This window comes from Pristiophorus japonicus, unplaced genomic scaffold (assembly GCF_044704955.1).
Source record: "Pristiophorus japonicus isolate sPriJap1 unplaced genomic scaffold, sPriJap1.hap1 HAP1_SCAFFOLD_52, whole genome shotgun sequence".
Lineage (NCBI taxonomy): Eukaryota > Metazoa > Chordata > Chondrichthyes > Pristiophoridae > Pristiophorus > Pristiophorus japonicus.
Genome location: NW_027254426.1, coordinates 1,866,138 through 1,872,406, shown reverse-complemented (window position 1 = coordinate 1,872,406; position 6,269 = coordinate 1,866,138). Strand labels below are relative to the sequence as shown.

Here is a 6,269-nt window from a genome sequence, read left to right as displayed (position 1 = left end):
TCCTGTTCGTCGGACCCTTCCGTGGTCGCCAGGGATAGCCTGCTAAGCGCGTCGGCACAGGTGTCTGTGCCAAGTCTGTGCCTTATTGTATAGTCGTAAGACGCTAGCATGAGTGCCAACCGCTGAATGCGCGCCGAGGCGTTGGCGTTTCTTGCCTTGCACTCGGATAGCAGGGACGTGAGGGGTTTGTGGTCAGTTTCTCACGCGAACTTGGCCCCGAAAAGGTATTGGTGCATCTTTTTGACACCGTACACGCACACGAGCGCCACCCTCTCAACCATACAGTACCCGAGCTCCGCCCGCGAAAGTGACCTGGAGGCGGAAGCTATGGGTTGTAATTTACCCGCATCATTGACATGTTGTAAAAGGCACCCGACCCCATACGCTGACGCATCACATGTGAGAACTAGCTTTTTACCTGGATCAAAGAAAACCAAAACACTGTTCGAACATAGAAGGTTGCATGCCTTATTGAAGGCGCGTTCCTGGGTCTCCCCACAAAACCAATCGCACCCCTTCCTGAGTAGCACATGGAGAGGCTCCAGCAGCGTGCTTAATGTCTGCATAAAGTTCCCAAAGTAATTGAGTAGCCCGAGAAAGGCGCGCAGTTCTGAGACATCCCGGGGCCTGGGTGCCAAGCGAATTGCTTCTGTTTTGGATTCTGTTGGGCAGATTCCATCAGCGGCATCCTTCTGCCCAAAAATTCAACCTCGGGCGCCAGAAACAGACACTTGTATTTCTTAACTCTTAGGCCTACCCGATCCCATCGACTTCGTACTTCCTCCAAATTGCAGAGATGGGAGTCGGTGTCACTGCCCGTGATAAGTATGTTGTCTTGAAATACAACCTTCCCCGGGATGGACTTGAGCAGACTCTCCATTTTGTGCTGGAATATAGCAGCTGCCGACTTGATGCCGAATGGGCATCGATTGTACATGAAAAGGCCTCGATGTGTTTTGATGGTGGTGAGTAGCTTAGTCTCTTTGGTCAGTTCTTGTGTCATATACGCAGATGTGAGATCTAGTTTCGAGAAAAGTTTTCCTCCAGCCAATGTGGCAAATAGATCCTCCGCTCTGGTCAGCGGGTACTGGTCCTGTAGGGAGACTCTGTTTATGGTAGACTTATAATCCCCACAGATTTTTACGGATCCATCAGTCTTCATGACGGGGACGATGGGACTTGCCCAGTCGCTTAATTCCACGGGTGAGATAATGCCTTCCCGCAGAAGCCTGTCCAGTTCGTGTTCAATCTTTTCCCTCATCACATAAGGCACAGCTCTAGCCTTGTGATGGACCGGTCTGGCATCCTGTGTGACGTAGATTTTAAATTTCGCCCCTTTGCAGGCTGAAAATGATGTTCAAAACGACTTGGAACTGTTGAGCAGGAGGTCCGTTCCTCTGACGACACGTGTGAACATCATCCCATTTCCAATTTAGTTTTGCCTGACAGCTTCTTCCCAACATGTTGGGAGATCTTGGGGGACAATCCACATGAAAATCGGTTCACTGTCCCTTTGTGTGTGACAGAGAGCATGGCGCTGCCAAGGACTGGGATGATTTATTTGGTATAGGTCCTTAGTTTGGTGTCGATACTTGTGAGTTTTGGTCTGTAGCTTTTGTGCGGCCACAGATGTTCAAATTGTTGAACGCTCATGAGAGATTGACTAGCTCCCGTGTCCAGTTCCATGTTGACGGGTATCCCGTTGAGTAGGACCCTCATGATTATTGGAGGCGTCTTGTTGTAAGAACAGTGGACATTGATCGTGTTGACCCGCTGTACATCGGTGTCCCGGGCACTGTCCCCACCTTCTTCTGGTCCGCTTTCCGACCCATCTGATTCGTATAACAGCCGAGCTGCTGTTTTTTGCACGTGAGCCAGATGTCCTGGAAAGTTGCAGTTTCTGCAAACAGCATGCTGAAATCTACACCCCCTTGTTGAGTGCCTTGCCCCACATCTCCAGCACAGACCGCTTCCTTTGTTTCGAAGGATGAGCTGCGTCTGGCTGATCTCTCTTGAGCTTCTCTCATTCTGAAGTTGATTGCTCGCATTGTGGGTTGATGACGTGTGAATGGCCGTTCATTTGGCCCTTTATCGGCTTCTGGCGCCACTGCCTGCTGTGAAGCCCTGCTCTCCTGCCTTTGTCTGTGTGTGTGGGTAGCGGCTTGTTTCAAGCTGTGAACCCCTTGTTGCGATGTTTCGTTAGTTGTCGTACCCGCAGTGTAGATCAACCTTGTTTCTTCTTCTCCTGCCAAGAATGTTTGTGCAATCAGTGCTGCCGCCTCTAGGGTCAAGTTCTTGGTCTCTATAAGCTTTCGGAATATGCCTGCGTGGCCTATTCCTTCAATTAAAAAGTCTCTCAGTACTTCTCTCCTTAGTACATTGGAGAACACACATAAACTAGCCAACGTCCGAAGTTCCGCCACAAAGTCGGGTATGCTCTGGCCCACACAGCGTCTGTAGTTGTAGAACCTGTGCCTGGCCATATGTAGGCTGCTCGCTTGCTTCAGGTGGTCTCCCACCAGTGTGCTCAACTCCTCAAAAGACTTGCTTGCTGGTTTCTCGGGTGCCAGCAGGTCATTCATTGAGGCGTATGTTTTCGAGCCTCAGCTGGTCAAGAGATGGGCTCTTCTCTTGTCTGCCTTATCGTCGCCTAACCAGTCTTTGGTTACAAAGCTTTGCTGGAGCCTTTCTATAAAGTCCTCCCAATTGTCTCCAGCATTATATTTCTCATCTGAGCCGTTGGTAGCCATTCTGTGGATTCTGTGATCCCGTAACTCGTCGCCACTTTAAAGTCCTGACCCTGCAGTACAGACTTACACGAGGCACATGCTGAAGTCAAGGTCACTCTTGACCTGCACCTTTATTTCACAGCTCTTAAGTGCCACACTTGCCTGAGACCTGCCTTTATATCCCTGTGTGGAACAGGTATGCAGTGTCTCCTGCAAGTGCATCCCTGGTGGTAAAGTATGCTTGTGGTTAAAGGTCATATCTAGTTACAGTCATGTATAGCATGGTAAGGTACAGTTATATAGAGTAGTGTGAAATAAATTACACTGCTCACCTGGGGCTCGCTCACCGTGTCGGAATTCTGAGTAGAGCGCTTGCTTAGGGATTCTCGTGTCGGGCATGTGGACAATGTGGCCCGCCCAGCGGAGCTGGTCGAGTGTGGTCAGTGCTTCAGTGCTGGGGATGTTGGCCTGAGCGAGAACACTGATGTTGGTGCGTCTGTCCTCCCAGGGGATTTGCAGGATCTTGCGGAGACAGCCCTGGTGTTATTTCTCCAGTGATTTGAGATGTTTGCTGTATATAGTCCATGTGTCGGAGCCATACTGCGGGGCAGGTATCACCACCGTCCTGCACACCATAAGCCTGGTGCCAGATTTGAGGACCTGGTCTTCAAACACTCTCCTCCTCAGGTGATCGACGGCTGTGCTGTCACACTGGAGGCGGTATTGGACCCCGTCATCGGTGTCTGCCCTTGCTGATAGTAGGTTCCCGCGGCGTGGAATATGGTCCGCGCTGTCGAAGGCCACACTTACAGCCTTCCTAAATATAGCACCCTCATTCTATTCTCTTAAAACAAGTTCCTGAATTCTCGGCTAGCTGTGTAGGTTAGAGCTGTGGTTTTATCCTCAGATAGATTCTATCACAGTGTTTCCGTAGTGAAGTAGATATCGCATTCGCCTCACACACGAAAGGACCCCGGTCCGAAACCGGGCGGAAAGATCTTGAAAACTTGAAAATGAGATGATTGGCTGACTCCTGTTCCTGACGCTTACGTTCGTATGATCTCTTGACCTTTCACAGGAGAACAAACTCTCCTCTGAACATGCATGAGAAAGCTCCAGAAAATATTTCCCCCCGAGGTGCTTTCGCTTGTGAGGCGAACTTGTTAACCATTACACTGCAGAAACATCTCCACTTTCAGCACCAGATTAACAAAATTAAACCCAATGAGATCGGGATAAAAGTTCCTCACATGCTCAGGGCAAAATATATAATTGCCGGTCTACAGAAGAATGAACAAACTTCAGTACCAGGTAAGACGGAAATGTTAAGCGAGCAGGTGGACTGCTGAATCGTACTTTTAAGAAGTTGGTGGTGACAAAACAAATGGATTCCGCTTAATGATAAAATATAAGAAATGTCAGAAGTGGGACATAAACCGACATTTCCAGAGGAAACAGTGACCTGAACACAGCACCTTACACCGCTCGGCCATCCTGAATATTCAGTGCTGCCTATGGCCACCTGCAGGTTGATTTTGAAATTTTGTGTCCTGTCACATGAAATAAATGAGGGCAGAAATCGTATCTCTGCCTGACACCGGGGAAACAGTTAGACAGACCTTGGAGCAAGGGTCTGGTTATTGCCAAACAGCCAAGGAAATAATAATTCTGGAAGAAAAATATCCAAGAGATGAGTGACCCCGAAGTGATGTGAACACACAACCTTCGGATCTGGATTCAGACACACTACCGTTGCACCATGAGACCTACAAAGTGAGTTGGAGATGTTTTACTATATGAAGGTTCTGCATACAAGGGGCTTTAAAATCCCCTCCCATTCCCACCAGGTATCACAGGCAGCGCTCAGCTGACAGGCACCGTATGATTTCTTCTTAAACTTTTCTCTTGCTTTCACGGGAAACCATCAATAATTAACCCCTCACCTTCTGTTTCACAATCAAACAAATGCTAACGCAGGAACAGTCCATACTTCAATCATTTGTCCTGTGCTTTGCATCTTAACTCGAAAACCATATCCCATTTTTCTCACTGTATTTTAGCTTTCTGGTTCAAAGTCTTCAGGGATCTGGGGCAAATTTATTACGAAATTTAACAGCACGGGTTATTCCTATCGTGCACACAAAATACAATCAATAGTGAAGATAATATCCCACCGTGCGTATTTGCAGATTCAACGCAATAGGATTTCAAATAAAGTGAAAGAATTTTACACTGAAAAGATTTGCAAGTGTTACTTGTATTTGTGTCTTTAATGAAACTTTGTGGCGTCTGACTCCCGTTCATGCCTCTGCTGAATAAGAAAGGAGGGTGTGACGTTGACCAGACTGCACTGGCCCTGGTATTTGTCAGCTCATCCTTTATATTCAGTGGTTTCTCGCCCTTTGATGGGCTGCAGTGTAGCGGATATCACGTTGGCCTCACACGCAAAAGGTCCCCGGTGGATCCGTTTTCTCTCAGTCAACGTTATCCATTTATTGAAGTGAAATAAAGAGCAATTAATGAATAAGGGACCCCTTTTGCCAGGAGAATAAATAGCAAATAAAAACAGCAAATGCTGGAAATCTCAGCAGGTCAGGCAGCATTTTCCGGGAGACTAAACTCGCCTCCGATTGTTCATCCACAGAAAGTTTAAACATAAAGTTTCTGCCCGGGATTGAACCAGGGACCTTTTGCGTGTAAAGCAAACGTGATAAACACTACACAAGTTTCAACAGCAAGTTTCAACATCTGGGGCGGAGCCAACAGGCGCCTGGCTGCAATGAGCGATAAAAACCTGCGTTGGGCGGGAGCCCGGCTAGCTCAGTCGGTAGAATATGAGACTTTTAATCTCAGGGTCGTGGGTCCGAGCCCCACGTCAGGGGATTACATGTATTTTAATTTAATGCAGCTTTCATGGAAAAACATCATTAATTAACCCACAATCTTCTTTTGCACAATTAAAGAAATGCTAACTGAATGAACTCCAGAATTCAAGTTTGTGAGATATTCAATCATGATTTCAATCATCATTAATCCACCCACAATATTTGACATATGTCAAGTATGCGACATTTGCCCAGCCAGGCTAGCTCAGTCGGTAAAGCTTGAGACTTTTAATCTCAGGGTCGTGGGTTCAGGGTTGGGCAAATAAGTTTTGTTAAACTTTTCTTTTGCTTTCACGCGAAAACATCATTAATTAACTGATCAATTGGAGAGGCTGGGTCCGTTTCCTTTGGAACAGAGTATTTGTCCTCCAGGATCGATAGTTTCCTTGCTGAATCACAATAACCAGACCCTATATCTCCCTCTGGATGTTCGGGGGTGTCCCGTACATTCCCAGTCGTGTGATTGCCCCTTTTCTGTTCTCCAATTCAATCCACATGGCCTCGTCCAAAAATCTGTCCATCTCCACCTGAAATATATTCAATGACCCAGCCTCCACAGCTCTCTGGGGCAGAGAGCTCCAAAGATTCACCACCCTCTGAGAGAAGAAATTCCTCCTCATCTCCGTTTTAAATGGGCGACCCTTAAACCTTCAGG

The 6,269-nt window shown here is 47.5% G+C and overlaps 1 non-coding gene across 1 annotated transcript; it reads left to right on the top strand.

Annotated features, from left to right (window-relative positions):
• The first annotated feature begins 5,538 nt into the window (after positions 1–5,538).
• trnak-uuu (transfer RNA lysine (anticodon UUU)) lies at positions 5,539–5,611 on the top strand. The gene has a single exon. It is a non-coding gene; the product is annotated as a tRNA-Lys (tRNA).
• The last annotated feature ends 658 nt before the right edge of the window (positions 5,612–6,269 follow it).